Raw genomic sequence first — 18,471 nt, forward strand, 5'->3', positions numbered from 1 at the left:
AAAGCAACGATTGAGCAGAGATAGATTCGTAACATTTCTTCTGTGCGAAAGAGGAAATAAAAAGGCAAAAAGGTTCTCGCCCATTATTGTCTTCAAAGTCGGCTTTCACTGTTATCGACCATGTTTTTGATCTGTCCTCCTTGTCATGTTCACTGGTGTTGAACTTGATCCACCCAGCAGACTTGATAGCAAAAACAAATGCCTGGATTTGTATTGGAGATTTCAGGAATAGGGACACAGACATATAGATTCATAACCTACAGTTTAGCGATTGTGTTGAAAAATAAACACGTTATTATTTTCAATCATAATTGTCATAATAGGTTAGGCTACATTATGAGCTTCGGCATATGCTTGATTACAAGATTCTACCAATCATCACAGTTCTGGGACCCAAGGTCGATTGTTTATTGTATGGTTTATCATATTATATTGAAGTACTTGCTACAAGCATCTTCAGATATGGATAAATATCCGAAATCTGAAAGTCCCTTAACCCTCCAGGGTCGTGAGAGTACTGCATCGTTTCATGCAGAATGTCTTGTAGCACTCATCTTTTTCCAGACTTCAGTGCATATACAGCACCTGATATTACCAAATGGTCACCCATTTTAGTACTGACTAGGCTTAACGTCGCTTAACTATAGTTACGAATTACTTTGGATTTCTACCCAATCCTGGTTGATGGAACAAAAGCAAGCTACCCTCATGGATTAAATAAAGGGATCCATTTAAAATTGCATGCGGATTACCGAATTCAACAAAAATAATCCCGAATTTGACAAGATACAGCTGAAGAAAGTTAGAGATTTCATCGACCGAAACGTTGTGAAAAAATGACACTCAAGGTGAGAACAGTAGTCGAAATAATCCAAATAATATCAAAAAGAATCCGTTTAATCTGCTGACATAGAATAATATATTGCTGTAACTTCTTTTTTCATTTGACATCGAAGTTTTTTAGTCGTTAGGTCGTCATCATCATCATCATTATCAATTTCCTTAATATAAGCAAAAAAGAAAAAATTGTGAGTCAAATGTGTTGTCATTATTCATTAGTGAATGTACATCTTCATTGAAGTTTTTCTTAGTTAATTTTTTTATTTTATTTTATTTTATTTATTTATTATATTATTTATTTTTTAATCACTAAAGAATTGAAATCTGAGATTCAGGAGGATATAAGCAGACTTCACGAAGACTGCAAAACATCAACAAATTCAGCTAGGACAAAAATAGTGGAGTTCAATTTAAAAAACATGGAAGAAAATAGATTAAAACAAAATGGCGGAATGGGTGGTGCGATTTAGACATGACTCAAACATGCATAACTTTTCTTTTCTTCTTTTCTGGATTTTATTTATCAAATTAGAAAATTAAAAATTCAATATGGAAATTTTCTTTTTAATTTGATTTTGGAGTTTTCTTACGTTCATCTCAAACCAATAAACAAGATTTTTTTTAAATATATTTTTTTTGTAAAAGAGAAGGAAAAAAGAATAAAATCTTCAGCTGTTTGGTGAGCAGGTTATTTTTTAAGTGTTTAAAAATTTATTTTAAGTCTGGATAATTTTTTTTTTGATTGATTTTTAAACATTATATTTTTATTTATCTGTTTTCAAAACTGTAATTTATTTCAGCATGTTGTTTATACTTACGAGGTGCCTTCAATAAGTTTCCAGACTTTTGTCGTATAGGCACTTTTTTGAGAACACACACACACACACACATGAAAAACTAGTTTCCTTCGAATTAATCTCTTTCAGCTGCAACGCACTTGTACCGTTCCAACAACTTCTGGAAGGCTCCATGGAAGTCCTCGTGTGAGCATGTCAATGACCCTCGCCACAGCCTCTTTCATCTCCTCAATTGTCTCTTAACGACAGCCTCTAAGATTTCCCTTGAGCTTAGGGAATAGCCAAAAGTCATAAGGATCAAGGTCTGGATTATAGTGAGGATGAGGAACTGTCTTGATGCCCATCTTGGTTATGACAATGTCTTTCTTTCTGATCTTCTCTGAGCACCCTTGGGGCAAACTTTGCACAAATCTTCTGCATCTTCAGTTCTTTGCGAATAATTTTGTGTACAGTTCCCACACTAACATCAAACTATGCACTTATTATCTTTATAGACACACGACGGTCCTTATCTATGAAATTCTGTATTTGGCCAATCAGCTCTGGTGTTCTGACTTCCTTACTCCTTCCACGCATCATCTCTCACAGACTCCCTGACCTCCTTGAATCTCTTATGCCACTCAAAAACTGATGCTCGAATCATGTAAGATGGTCCAAAAGCAGTCTGAAGCATTCCATACGCTTCTATTGTATTTTTTCCAAGTTTAAAACAAAATTTTATTGCATATCATTCTTCTAAAATGTCCGAAAATTACATTTTTGAAATTCACCAGCTATCACAATCAGGCTTTGCATATATATATATATACACATAGGTGTATTCCAATTTCTGCTGTAGCTGTTCATTTGAATGTGAAATCATAGAAATTGGTCAGTCATCTCATAAGATGTATAGCAATAACATATTGAATTTTCAAGAGTCTATGAAAATTTTAAATGCCTGTACAAAAAGACTGGAAATTTATTGAATGCACCTCCATAGCACTCAAAGGGTAGAGTTTAGTTCAGCATCTCCAAGTCCAGTCCAGTTTGCCAGATTCATGGTATAAACTTATTCAAGGTACCTCGTATATATATATATATATAATATAATTTAGCTTTAAGACTTTTTTTTCTACTTAATCCCCAAAAGAGACTACCTGGTTCTAATTAAGTTGACTAATAAATAGACTAACAAAATTCACCATGAACATAGATGATAAATAGAATCAACATGTACACACGCACATACGCATATATGCGTGTGTATGGATTTAAAATACCACATATCTAAAATCTATATGTTAATACCATATTACTTTAACGTATGTACGTATGTGTGTCACGGTTTCCAGATTATAAATGATGCGATCAGAAAATCCTATTTATTAAAACAAAGCATAGAAGACAACATACTACGAACAACAAATTAGTATATAGATATGCTAATGTAATTCCGTAGTATGTTATCACCTTCTATCCTCCTTTTTAATAAAAAGGATCTCCCGATCACTGAAGATGCAATGGAAAAAAAAAACATTTTAATTAAAAAAAAAATTGTTATCGCTTTTGGGCCATATGTGGAACTAAAATATACATTTTTGGTCTTTTGGCTAGGATCCAAGGATAGGATCTATTCTGACTAAAGATGGTATAATCATATTGTGAGGTTTCCGTTCGTGCCGAGCATTCATACAATGGAAATATGATTCCTATAAGGATATTGGAGATAAACCGTAATAACCAGATATATTCTGACACTACATTAATCAGATTACTACTTTCTACAATTATAACAAAAGGGCTACAATAATATTTCGGGGTCTGCATTCACGCAGAATGTCAACAGAATACCCAGCAGCAATATATTACATATGAAAGAAGCCACTGTGGAATTTCCACAGGTCCCACTAGTAGTTTCATAGATAAAAATTCATATAAAGCTAGTTTATACATGTTCCAAGTTTGGTATAATGCAATAAAACAAAACAACCAAACCAAACATCATGAATAAATATTTGAAGATATAAAAAACTTGAAGCATAAAACATTTTCCCAAAATTACTGGATTCGGCATTAACTCGAAAAGGGTTGATATGCCATAAAATAAAACAACCAAACCAAACTCAACCCAACAATACAAACTAAGCGATTTCTATTTAAATTTTATTTATTTATGCATTTATTTATGTATTTATTTATGCATTTATTTATGTATTTATTTATGCATTTATTTATGTATTTGATAGTCGAGAAAAAAAAATTATTTCAGAGAAGCTTTTCATGCTATTCATTCATATCCCGTTCGTATGTTTTCTTGAAAGATGTGCAGTGTGTTTTGTTCAGGCTTGTGTGTTTGCTGCTATTCCTAAATTAAAAGAAAAACAAACTGATGTTTTCGTTATTAAATCTTTTGCAAATCCTACATTTTTTTTTTTGTATTAAAAAAACTGTTTGTTTTTTACCTCGTACCTTTCTTACTTAATCAAAAACAGTTTTTGTTCATCATTCAATATATTAGCATCTGCCCCCCCCACTCTCTAACGCACGCACATTTTCTAATTTCTCTTTTTCTTTCCTTATTCTCTCTTTCTCACTTCTCTTTCTTCGCCATTTCTTTCTCTTCCCCCATTTCTCTTCCTTCTCTATGTCTTCCCCTTTCCTATTTCTTTAACTTCTTCATTACCCCCCCCCCGTTCTTCTCCATTTCTCTCTTGTCTCTATTTCTCTCCCTTTTCTATTTCCTCTCTTTGTCATTTCCTTCGCTTTCCAACTTTCTCTCTTTCATTTTTCATCCTCTTTCTTCCCCTATCTATTTCTCTTGTTGTTTTCCTTCACTCTTTCTATATTACAATATCTTTAAATATTTCTTTCTCTATTTATTGAGATTGTCGGACTGACTTCCTCATCTTGGTTGTTATAGTCACAACGTTTCGGCCGTTTTGCTCTCCGGCCTTCATCAGGTGTTTTGTATCGAACTGGGGAACCGTTTGTTAGTAGTCTCAAACCAAACCCTTTATTATTATTACGGGCGTACCGTGTTCGGACTCCAGTCAGGCTCTGGGACATAGTTGCTGATTCTCTGTTTTGAATGTTATAATATAACCCTCTCTCGTCCGTCCGAGGGCCGGGCCACATCCGTCGCTATCCTGGTTCACGGGAGCATACTTGTGATGTTCTTCTGGCCGTGTTCGTCGCTCCCAGCTCACAGGACCATAGATGCGACCCAGCAGAGCTACATTCTTACTTGTCTAGTGGTGGACCCCTCAAGGGTGACCAGACTCTCACTGGTCACTGGAAAATATCCTTCTGCTGCTCAGGGCACGCGAAATGTGCATGACCCTAAGTCCGTGTGGCAACATCGTCGATTTCGGCCGTCACTCTGGCTTCATGCTGGACCCAGTCTGTCTCCTTCATCATCTGGCGTCAGGGCATACCTGAAACAAACTGCATTTTCATTCAGGCCGACAAGCGAGAAACAAGGAAAAACTCTGGGACATTTTTATATAGCGAAACAAAACAATTATTCAGAAATCGTTCTACACTTAAAATAATTATTCATAAATCGTTTTACACTTGTTTAGTTGAGTTCTTTGATTCAAGCTTCATGATGCAGGTTGCATACTTAAGTTCCACTAATCAATTTCCCAGCTAAGAACAAGAGCTTTTCAACTTAGCTCTTATGAAGGTTTCGCATCCCCCCCCCCGCGGGGTGAGAGCGATGTGTACGTCTCGATGCCAGTCAGTAAAAAGGCACTCTAGACTCTAATCTGAAAAAGACAATCGTTTTTATCAAATCAGAAATTCCTCCTTCCACCTTTTTGGAGTGATTCTTTCTTTTTTCCATTATCTTATTCTTTTCCTTCTCTAGTGAACTCATTATTTTCATTTTCTCTTTCTTTTCTCTCTTCTTCGTCTTTCATGACCATATCTCTCCCTAGGTTCAATTTATTTATTTATCTGTCCAACTAACTTATCACTTGGCTTGATGGTCTGGTAGTTAAATACAACAGGTGGACCCAATGACAACATCTCACAGACACCAAAACAGACCTTTTGAACCCAAGTCATTGTACCTGTCTCACTCAGTTAGTAGTTAAAATTCATTTTTTTACCAAATCCAACTAGAAAAACAACCTCTTATTCCACGAATCATATTATCAGATCTTATATTTTCTTTTCTCATTGAAATATTTACTCTTTTCTGGTGGACAGGAATCTCATAAACATCTGTTTTTCCTCTCCCATCTTCTCTTCCTTTATTTGAAAAGCAAGATCATCTGGTGTCGCCAGGGATCTCATCATAATGTTACTTTTCACTGCCTTCGTTCAGGATTGAACTCAGCACCTTTGAGTAACTGTGATACAACGTCTAGGACCACTCGGCCATATGTCACTAGGAAAACGTTGTGACTATAACAACCAACATGAGGAAGTCAGTCCGACAATCTAAATAAATGAAAACACCTCATCTCAAAAATACAGACAATTATTTCTTTCTCTACTTTAACGAACGTTCAAATAAGAAAAATAAAGAACCTGCAAATTAACATAATCATCATGGTTCGACATTTTTTTTTTAACCAGCTGGATTCTTTTGTTTTTGTCGACATTGGTCTCCCCCCATTCTATCTAGAATCGGATACTTACAGCAGAGACCACATGAAGGTTGCAAACATCTATGAGTGAAAGTGGTAGTATGGAATCAACTAGATTCGAACCGTGTATGCTCAGGTTGCCAGGCCCCATCATTATACATTTCTTCACTGCCACATTCTAGGGTACAAGTTCAAAAATGGAACAGACAACCTGAATTGCGATTTATATATAGTTTTGGTTTTTATTTTGTGGTTTTTAAGATGAATATCATTTTCCGGAGGAGGGGGGATGCATTGTTCATGGCAGTTTAAGTGCAACGGAAGTGGATGCATATTTAACTATGTCTTGTTTGCTGCGTTCTGAAGCAGTTATGTCGCTATGTCATATGAAAGCTCACTGTTTTTATAAAGCATTTTGTTGTGTCGGAAGTGGTTTGAAAATTCACGTTTTTTTTTGTTTTGTTTTTTTGTTTTTTTTTGTTTTTTAATTCAGTTTTGAAACTCTCTGGTGTCAGTTTGAAAAAAAAAAAAATTTTTTTTTTTTTTTTTTTTTTTTTTTAATTAGCATCTATATAAATCCTAGGACACGTTTTGATAAATCACGCGAGAAACAGCTATAATTGTTTAATCAACATTATTTTACTTTTTAATTGCGAATCTGGTCATGCGGACGTAATTGTAAACAATTGTTTTAAGTACATCACACTTCCATCCTCCCACCGGTGAATGTTGCTTTTTAGAAAAGAAAGAAAGAAAGAACTGAAAGAAAGAGGAAAGAGTAAAGTTAGAATAACAGCGGCAGAAAGACATTCCGATCTTCCTCACCCTCCTCTTGCCATCTTTGCTTTCTTTTCCTTTCTTTTTCTCATTTATCTTCTCTCTTTCTCTTTTCTACCTCTCTCTTTTCAAAATCGCATTCTCCCTCTCTTTCTTTCTAAATATCGTTCCCTGTCTCTTTTATCGAAATCTTCTCACCACTCGTTCTCTCCTCTCTCTCTTCCCTCTCTCTCTCTCTCTCTCTCTCTCTACTCTATTCTCTCTTTGTCTCTACTCATTCTCCCTGTCTCCACTCTGTATCTCTCTCTCTCTTTTTAAATTTTGTTCACTCCTTCTAAATATCGTTTCCTCTCTCTTTTATCCAAATCTTCTCACCGCTCGCTCTTTACTCTTTATCCTACTCTCTCTCTCTCTCTCTCTATTTATCTCTACTCTCTCTCTCTCTCACACTCACATACACTCACACACACACACACATCTCTCCCTCTCTTTTTCTGATAGAAAAAAAAAGGAAGAAAAAGGCCACAGCAATGTGCTGAGTATTTTGCTCCGTTTCCTCTCTAGCTGAAAAAATCATTCTAAGAAGTGGGTGTTTGGCTTTGCCAATTGCTTTGTTTCCGCTTGGGATGAGTGGCGGAGGTCGAGTAGAGAATTTCCCAGTTTATTTCCTTTCCGAGGAATTTGTCGATCACTCCTTAATCCGCATTTAGATGAAAACCCGTTTGTTTATTTGTTTTCTGTTTGTATCAATATTTACAATTTAATAAGTGGCAGATAATATTAATTCCAATGGAGATTGTAAAATGGAGAAAACCTCAGGGAGTATTACAAAGAGGAGGTAATCATTTCTTTCATACTTATCTCCCCTTTTCTTCCCTCCACTCGCTCATCTTTAGTCAAAACTCAGGCCTTTCGTTGGGCATTATGAAATCCCATTTAACCATTGCCCTATATAAAACAGCGAATATGATAAAAATAATGATGCATTCGGTAATACCTTATGTGATATTCGTCCTGAACCAGCTTCCATCAAAGGAGGAAGTTTCACCGGAGTATCACATTAACATGCTGCCTCCCTGTTGCATGTATATCCTGGTCTAGGAGATGACATATAGTGCCTAGTATTCCCAAATAATCACCTACGTTCAACGTTACTTAACTTTAGTGATTTAACAAGAAACTGTGCATCAACGTGATTATGTCTTATACATACGATAAACTTGTTATATATTTTATATTGGAACTGACTGTATATTATGAAGTACACAGCTTTTTATGGTGCTCATGTCTATATATGTAATATCATTAAATAAATGATTAATTTAATCAGCGGGACTGGGAATCATCATTATCATATCATATATAATAAAATGACTTCAGAAATCCCCCTCTGGACCAAAGTATCCTAGGTTTGCAACGACAGATGCCACATATAAATTCAATGCATCTGATCTATGCCACATACAAATTCAATACATCTGGCCTAATAGCCACTATCTTACGTAGCTTTTGAACACCATTTTATACACATTTAGTAATGATAATAAAATGCTACATTGCGTCTGACAAGCAACACCATCACAATCGCAATTTCATTTTTTTTTTCATTGATTTAGTATTGATAAAACACTATACTTTCATACAAAAATAAAATCGGCTAAAAGTTTCTATTTTACGCGATTTTCAAATGCATGCTCACATACATGTCCAAACTAAAATTACATCCTCATGTATCCACCTCTGTCAACCTAAGGTGTCCACAACTATTGAAAACATAAACATAAGAAACATGCATTTTGCCTTTTTTTTTGCGTTTGTTTTCCATTTATACAAACTGAGCCACAGCAACGCGTGGCCAGGTACAGCTAGTATCATATAAAACTAAAGATTCTATTATTGGCATTAGTTTCCCTGATATTTTTGTAATCATAATTCTTTCTAGAAAGACATCGTGTGCTTATGGGAGTGACCACAAGAAGGTTGCCAACATCTTAAGTGAAAGTGATTTTTGTGGAACGAACTGGATTCGAACTTAAAACACTGAGGTTGTCAGTCCGCGTCATTAGCAACTTGACCCCCCCCCCTCCCGAGACTTGAAATAAACAAAGGAAAACTGTAGACTGAATTATTTTCTTAACAGTGTTACCCATGCAAACATAAGCGTGAACAACAGGAGGAAGGCGAGGGTGACTAAGTGGTTAATGACACGGACTGACAACCTGAGTGTGCCAAAGGGTTGCCCGGTCGAAAAATATGTTTAAATATTATATTTCAATTCATGCAAATTTCATATTTATTGTTATACAGCCAATTCTCTATTGATTATTACATTGTACCTAATACATAATAGTGATTTCAAAAGTTAAAGAAACATGATTTATATGCCACCAACTAGAATCAAAACCAAAACATATAGCTCTCTAGTCTTATCCTTTAGCGTATGATCTAAATCCATACGTATAAAAAAAAACTGCAAATAAATTATGTTTAACCTATGACTTTTAATTAACTCATATGCAGAAAAAAAAAACGTGCGTAGACGACTTACGTCTGAAGGTCAATGTTTTTTTCTGTTATTTTATCGGCTAAAAAATCCAATTGAAATTGCGCTACAAGTCCAAATATCCTATATATCAAATTTCAACTCTGTAGACCAAATATTCAGAGAGAAATGTGGTAGAAACTTTTTAGTTGCTCGCATATCCATGACTGAGTATATTAAAAAGTTTGTTTTAATATCTTTGAAATAGTAACAGTAGAAGCTTAATATCAATGTCAGAGTGAGAAATAAGTTTATAGATATATAGATACATATTATGCAACAAAAAGTCTATATAGATATATCATGTAACAAAAAGATTTTGTGATATATATCATGTAGCAAAAAAGTTTATCGATATATTATGTAACAAAATACTTATAGATACATATGTAACCAAAAAGTTTATAGTCAGATATTATGTAAGACAAAATTATAGCTATATATTATGTAACAAAAAGGTTTATAGAAATATATTTGGTAACAAAAAGTTTATAGATATATATTATGTCACAAAACCCACTGAAGTGAACAACAAATGAATAGCAACATATAACTTTTTCAATTCTTATTTTATATTTTATTAAATTCAAATTTTAGAGAGGGGTTAATGACATTCAGCATTGATTGGATGGGGAGCCACCATTCTCTGAGATTGAATGGGGAACCCTGTCCTTTTGCTCTCAGCCTCTAACAACGTATCGTTTTTGTTTGTTGTTTTTTTTTTTTTTTTTTTTACATTTTATAAATTTAATTTTTTGAGTGGGGCTCTAATGATATATTCTACATTAATGGGGTGAGGTTTTATAAAGTGATATTAATTCAAATAACTTTCTGTAGATGTATACTCTTTCACCCTTGTAAGGCATATCCAAGTTATATATATATATGTGTGTGTGTGTGTGTATATATATATATATATATATATATATATATATGTATATATACTAGCAGAAAGACCTAAGGTTGTCTTGTATTTTAATAAGGAACCATTTGTTCCTTTGTTCTTACCCAATAACAATATATTACATTTGTTATTCTTATATTTTTTATTTAATTTTTGAGATGGTATTGAAGGATGTACTCAGAATTATCTAAAAGAAAAAACAGTTATAGAAGAGTAATTCTTACTCAAAGAATAAGAGTTATTCCCCTTAGCTGATTTATATTGCTAATGTGGTTAAGAACGTCTTTAACTGAAATAAAATGTAGCAAAGTATATTAGTTTATTGTTAATAACACGATACAACAATGACAAATTAAAATTTCTTTGATTTGCTAACTTAAATGCTATTTCAGTCGACCTTTTTAAAAATCCAGCTAACATAATTTTATATATATTAGATATAGAATAAATGAATTTGCTAAATAACAAGCATTTATTCTGATTTATGATCCGTATAACAAATGAAAATGGACTCTCCTATCGAATCTCGATATATGCGGTTCAGGCAACTAAATTGTCTGAACTTCACACGGATGATTTGTTTGAAGGTTTTGTGTAGGAGCATCCATACTTTTTAAAACAACTGCTAACCTCAGTTGGTGCAAATTATTGCCACAACACAGAGCATAGTAGATCTCAGGTGTTGCTTATGAGTTTTTCTTCTCCTAGATGCATGTTTTCACAAAGACTGAGGATGCATCTCTTCCAGTGGTTTTAAACTTGCAACCAGATACTAACCTGGAAATTTCTACGTTCCGGCGCCTAGTATTTTCACATGATCATCCATCTGGTACTGGCCCAGCTCACCATTGCTTAACTTTGGTGATCTAATGAGATCTAGTGTGTAAACGTGATTATGCCTTATAACAAATGTGAAATTAATTGCTTGTCACTTAATATAAAATGTAGTTTTGTTATTTTTTTCTCCCTCTTCTCAATTATAGCACGGATAACACATTAATTGTACAGTGGAATGTACTTATTATAATTGCAAACAATGTTATATCGGTGATTTGATGTGAAAACATTGTATTCAAATTAAATTCAAAATGGCCGCTTTAATCTAAGCTTCACCTATGAATTGAGGAAGAACTACACACAGTTATTGCATGACATATGACAACATAAAAGATGAGTTTGTTTTTAACTAACTTTTATGTTTCTAATTAAAAAGTTCAAATATATTGAGTTGAATGACACAAATCTTCATAATTTTCCGCAAAATTCTATCGACTATGTTTACTGTCATGAAACACTGACAGACATGAAGTTTTATTATCATACTTAACAAATTTCAGCACTAGGAACGAAAAATTTTAAATTATTACAATATTAATAGATCGAAAAGGGTAGATATGATAGTTTTTTGTTTGTTTTTTTTAAACTAAAAAGAGACTTGCAATTTAATTAGTGAAAAACGAAATCAAGTAAGAAGGGAAAAACTGATTTTTCTGATCATGTAAATAGGAATTTCTGTTAACAAACAATCCAACTGGCTTTGTAACCTAAGCTCAATAGAAAGTGATGATTGACATTTTTCCCAGAGTCTGAGAAAACTAGAATAAACTCCTATTTGAGAAAAAAGTGTGTGTCCAGAGTCACGGGTGGGGGTGGGGGGTAGGAGAGAAAACCTTCTCTTTCATGGGGTACAGTGAGGAAAAAAAGAAACAGATGCTAGTTATAACGGCAGAGATTGCCTGAATTTACTTTATCCATTCCTAGTTCTTCCTGTGACAGTATTGTTGGATCAAAAAGGGTTGATTTGAATCGGGATTTTTCTAAAAAAAAAAATAAATAAATAACTAATTATTAATTAGTGAAAAGTGAAATTGAGTGAGAAGAGAAAAACGGTTCATTTATAATTTTTTTGCATCATTCCGATTAGTGTTCTCATTGTGACTTATTTTCACAAAGTTTCAGTCGATGCAACTTGGAATCTTCTTCAAGTGTATCTTGTTGAACTCGTGAATATGCATGGTATTTTGAACTGAACCCTTTATTTAATCTACAGGAATAGCATACTGTCATTCCATCAGCCATATAAGTCTGATATACAAAAGACTATATGTCTGTCTCCAAATTTTCAAACTCTATCTCCTCCGAAACTAAAAATCGCAGAGCAGCACTAGGGGCCTCAAATAATTGGATATTTTACAGACCGTTCTTTTATGGATCTTTAGCTGGTTAAAAAATGGGTCAAGATTAAAAAAATTCATTATACATCTTGTACATTCATCTTAGTTTATTTCTAATTTTTAATTTTTAATCAGTTCATCTGCGTGGCATGTTGGTACAGTGGTAACGTCACCAGCTTTGAATGCTACAGTTTTGCTTTCGGTTTCGATTCTAGCTGATGGCACCCAAATTCTTTTTTTTTTTTTTTTTTTTTTTTGAAATCACGAATCTATAATAATATATACGAAATCTTGACAAATTAAAATATCACATTTAAGCGTATTTTACGATGAAGCAAAGCCGCCCACACTAGTCCAAAGTAATTTGCAATTATATTTTAGCATTGTTTCGATTGAACCTTCAACCTCTAGAAGGGTGTAATTTACAACTGAATTTTACCAAATACTTTATCCACTATGGTACAGTCGGTAAAGTATGTGGTGGAAGTTGAAAGTTCATTCATGTAGCACTCAAAATAAAATTGCAAATTACTTAAGATTTCTACTTCTGTCATGGACGGAATGAGAATATGCTACTCCTGTCGATTAAATAGGTTTCATTCAAAATTCAATGCAGATTCTTAAGTTTGACAAGATATACCTGAAGAAGGTCAGAGGTTATATCAGTTGAAACGTTGTGAAAATAACACCTAAGATGAGAGCAGTAGTCCAAATAATGAGTTACCAATCCTCATCTAAAAAATCCAGAAACCTAACATAATTTTTGTGCAAACACTGGACAAAAACTTTCGCATTAATTCATATAAATAGATAAACATGACTATGTATCCTTTATATAAGACCGAAAACAAACGAAAATAAAGAAATCAATTTGCTCTCCCCTCTATGAAATCTTTCTTTCTAGCAAGCAATTTAATTTCACTTAGCTTTCTTGAAAATTAACGAACAGATAGTAAGGTTTTAGTAATTTTTCCGTTTTTTATTGAATTAATTTAATTATTATTAAGATCAACAAAACTGTTGTGTGTGTGTGTGTGTGTGTGTGTGTGTGTGTGTGTGTGTGTGTGTGTATATATGGTAAAACTGGTAATTAGTAAAAACTTGAAGAGAGTGCTCAATACTATTCCAATGACTAACGACCACTTCTGTGAGGCCTGATGAAGCTGTCGGATCGTAAACATGGTCCAACATCGGAAACATATGTAGCCAAACACATAAAACGGTAATAAAAAAATAAAACATTATATATATATATAATATATATATAGGAAAAATAGGGTAATAAAATTACACATGACTAACATTAATTTATAGTAAACACCACAGATATGTATGTAAATTACATAACAAAATCTTTTTTTTTTACTTATGTATGAGAAAACTTATTTTAGTTGCTGTGACCTTGAATGATAATTAAGACAACACAGTGGTATATTTTCCCAAGAGTTACAGAAGTACATAAGTAGTATGATACAGAAAGTCTGCATCCAGTAATATGACTATGACTTTCGCAGCACTTGATCGTGACTCTATTCATAGTGTCTGGAAGAGTCTATCTATTTCTAAAATAGGGTAGATAAACACCATATGGTCGCCCTCTGCAAAACATTCACAACAAAAACTCGTCTAGCTACAACCACTGTCACCAATTTCCTTTACTCTCTATCTGCACCTAAATGTAAACGTGAATTCCATGAACAAAGTTGCTAGATCTGCCCGTCCATGGAACTCTATACAGTGGAACTGCTTTCTAACTGACTACACCACATTTGTTTAAGTTCAATGTAAATAAGTTCCTGTTTATCCGCCCCCTTAAATAATCAAATAAAATTAATTTTCCACTACTACTGATCATTACAGTGTTGTCCCACGACACTCATTAACCCTTATCCTCGAATGGCCTTTGAGCCTCGATAAGTAGTCAATATGCAGACTTATATTTTGTTGGTATCATTCCAACAAGACGAATCTGATCTGGTCGAATTTAAAAGCTTTATTTGGTCTTGTCATATAGGATTTCATCTGGATGTAATGCTTAGCATAAACATGTACAAATGCAACATACCGAAAGAGTAAGTATGAGGGTCGTCCCAAAAGTAAAGCTCCCCCGATTTCTTTTTCTCAAAAAGCTACGAAGACACGAGTGGTACAATTTTGTACTCCAGAATTTATTTTTCTACATAGTCACCACCCTTCTCGATTCATTTTTACCAGGAATTAAATGAAACATTTCTGCTTCTGATACACGTTTAAGACAGGTGCTGCTTTCTTAGAGTTTTACACCGTCAATATTTGCAACAATGAGATGAAACTTTCAAATCATGAATGCATAACAATGCAAATAGCAATCCCCTCTGATCCATTCAGATGAAATGAAACAATAGAAGGCACTACGTTTGGAACTGCTAGACTTTGGAATTCCCTCTCGGTCTCCTACTTCCCTGACTGTACTAATGTGCAGAAATTTAAATGTAATGTGAATAGATATCTTGCTGCTAGACTCCTTACATAGTGCCCCTTAGACATGGCCTCATATAGTAGCCGCTTACGTCCAAGTGCAAAATACTTTGTTTGGAGGGAATAATCAATCATTACCCTGCATTTTACACACATTAATCTTTATCCTCGAGTGGCCTCCGAACCTTGATAAATGATGACACCCTTGTAAAAAAAATAAAATAAAATGATTTTTTGAAAATATCAAATAATTTTCGCACTAAAAAACAATACAGGGTGACATTGTTTTTATTTAGTAACATTGATTAGTTTCTCTTGTGGTTTCATATTTTTTTGGTGTCCATTTTTCAATGTCATATTCGTAATGTAAAAAATGTTTTTTGTTCGAACTTCCCAGAATATAAATTGAATATTTTAAAAGAGTCTTGATAAGGTGTTTATGGCGATCACCAGAAGACATCTTTTTCAATATACAATTTGCCATCTTTTTCTGGGTTATTTTACTTGGAAACCAATAGAGAATACAGAGAGAGTGTTTTCATTTAAACATGTATTGTTAAGAATATCAAGTTAACCCATTAGTATTAAAGTTCAGGGGAGATAACTCAGATTAAAGTTCTGAATTTTTTAGTTGAGGACTGATTATTTATATTACTTGTATTGCTCGAACTATTGTTCTCATCTTTTTTTATTTTATTTTTTTTTATTACATTTTCACCCCAAACAAGGCACATTGCCACTTCAGGGGCAGCAACTACTGGGGCACTATGTTGGGATTTGGGCAGCAAGATGTCGGTTCACGTTACACTTGAACTTCTGCATGTCAGTACAGTTAGGGAAGCAGGGACCTGGAATGGAATTCCAGAGTCTAGCGGTTCTGGGGAAGAAATTACTGGAGTAGAAGATCTTTTACATTTTTCTACTGTGTGGGGGTGGGATTTAGCTGCCTGTTGGGTTTGTCAAGGGTGTCTACGTCGTGGGGGCACAAGTGTCTGCAGTTCGTCAGAGCATTCACCATTAAAATACTTGTAGAACAGGCAGAGGGATGTAACGTTTCGTCGATGGGACAGAGGCTGAAGCTTAGATGCCAGTTCAGGGCCTATCAGATTGGCGACTCTTTTTTGAACCTTGTCTAGGAGCAAGAGACTAGCAGCAGATGCACCAGCCCAAATGTGACAACAATACTCCATACATGGGCGAATGGTGGCCTTATAGAGATACAGGATACTTTCAGGTGTCAGTAGTTTTCTAGCACGGTAGAGAGAGAGCCTACTTTTTTCGCAGCGGCCCTGGCAATGCTTTCAATATAATTGAGTATTATTAGTGCAACGTTTCAGTCGGATTGTCTTTCGACCTTCATCAAGCATGTCGGTTGTTGTTTCTTTTCTAACTAAAAAAAAAAATATATATATATATATATATATATATATATATGGTGGACTCTCCTGTCGATTTTCGACGTATGAGCTTCCACCACAACAACTAAGTTGTTCGGAAATCCACACAGATTATTTGTTTTATAGTGGTGAAGGCTTTGTGTAGAACCAAGCACACTTTTTGTTATTACTGCTAATCTTTGTCAGTGCAGATGACTGCCACAAGACAGAGTATACAGTAGACCGTAGGTTTTTACATCAGAGTTTCCTTCTCCTAGATGCATATCTTAACAAAGACTGGGGGTGCATCTCTCTCACTGAATTGATACGCCCCCAAATACCAACCTGGAAATTTCTATTACTCGGCACGGTACATACAACTGTGTATATATATCCATAGCCCTTGAGCCCCTGGAGAGGCATAGGCCATCTACAACTTTTGTAGATGTTTTTGTAGCGAGGAGTTCTTTTTACAGGGTGAGGATGCTGGCCCCACGCGCAACCTTCCCAAAATGTACATAGAGCGCCTAGCCTTCCCAAATGGTCACCCATCTGATACTGGCCAGGCTCAACATTGCTTAACTTCGGTGATCTGGTGAGAACCGGTGTGTCAATGTGATTGTGCCGTATGTGTATACATATATGCCGGGAATAAAAATACAGAGAGTAGGGGATTCTACAAAACATGCATGGATTGTGTGCATTACATCATAATTTCTTAATATGTACCTTCTACTGCACATTCGCTTTTCCAGTTTGGACTCCTACAATGGAAGTCTGTCTACTACCTCTTCATCTCTCCAACTGACTACTTCAAAAATACCCTCTCTCTAACATGACGTTATTTTGTTTGACCAATCACAGCACCCCTCTGCCCTTTAATATTTATAACATTCATAAAGCAAAGCGTTTTGATAAAAACTGAGAAATGAAATGATCCACAGCATGCACAGATCTTCTATTTTATTATTTTATGTCCACCTCTCAGACATACAGGAGTAGAATTTCTATACGAATACACTTAGACATGAACAGTGCATGCATGTGTGTGGAAGTGTGTGTGGGTGGAGGTTGGAAAGAAAGGTTCTCCTCATTTCTCATGACCATGACTGTTGTAATGCACAGCAATGACCTTATGTTTCTTTAGTGCCTCAGATTGTGAGTTCAATCTCTGCCCCAGGTTGTAACTATTCAACTCCGGCGAAATTAGTCATGCGAGTCACACAAGGAACAGACAAAAACTAAAATCTTCTTTTGCAGTGTGTTTAATAAAAAGAGTCGTTTTTTTTTTGTTGGATTTTTTCCCAAAAGCCAGAGGGCACAATGACCAAAACGTGACTTTGACAACCAAGATAGACGCATTGTGCTAAAAGAGTCCATGGATTAGGATCGCAGAACATTTTCTCACGTGATTAGTAAATAGAGATCCTTTGTTTGATGTGCTCACTCATCCTGTAAAAGTCTCTGTCGATCATCCTGTTAAGGTTAAATCAGTAATAGTATTTTCGTTTGTCTGTCACACTTGAGTTTGAAATAGTATTTTCTTTGACCTGCCATGCTTGAGTTTAAAATAGTTTTCGTTGGTCTGTTATGCATAAGTTCAAAATAGTATTTTCATTGACGTTTGTGAATTGGTTCTTCATATTATTTGGATTCTTTGGACTACTGTTCTCATTTTGATTGTGATTTTCACAAAGTTCTGGTTGAAATTTCATCCAAATTCCAGAGTTCGACAGAATACACCTGAAGAAGGTAGGAGGTTACATCGATCAAAGCGTTGTGAAAATAACACACAAGCTGAGAACAGTAGTTCGAATAATCCAAATAATATGAGTATTTTCATTGGTCTGTCATGACGAAAGACATTTTCAAATAACATCTTGAATAATTCCAAGTTTAAAAGAATTTTAAAACATTATATATGTATATATATATATAATGTCTCTATTATCTAGTGAACCATAGTTAATTTTTGCTTATGCGTGGTTTAAACAATATTTACAATTGAAGACACAAAGAAAATTCAA

The 18,471-nt window shown here is 34.5% G+C and overlaps 1 protein-coding gene, 1 long non-coding RNA gene and 1 pseudogene across 3 annotated transcripts in view; 1 reads left to right on the forward strand and 2 right to left on the reverse strand.

The window, feature by feature from the left end:
* LOC145284453 (uncharacterized) overlaps positions 1–18,471 on the forward strand; it is a 1,345,403-nt gene that overhangs the window by 939,562 nt on the left and 387,370 nt on the right. The window lies entirely within an intron of this gene.
* The window catches only part of LOC145284458 (uncharacterized), a 275,200-nt gene that overhangs the window by 116,848 nt on the left and 139,881 nt on the right, over positions 1–18,471 (reverse strand). The gene's annotated exons all lie outside the window — the stretch shown is intronic.
* On the reverse strand, positions 16,960–17,076 carry LOC145285104 (5S ribosomal RNA; annotated as a pseudogene).

This window comes from Euprymna scolopes, chromosome 9 (genome assembly GCF_053919585.1).
Source record: "Euprymna scolopes isolate OS-2025 chromosome 9, ASM5391958v1, whole genome shotgun sequence".
NCBI classification, from domain to species: domain Eukaryota; kingdom Metazoa; phylum Mollusca; class Cephalopoda; order Sepiida; family Sepiolidae; genus Euprymna; species Euprymna scolopes.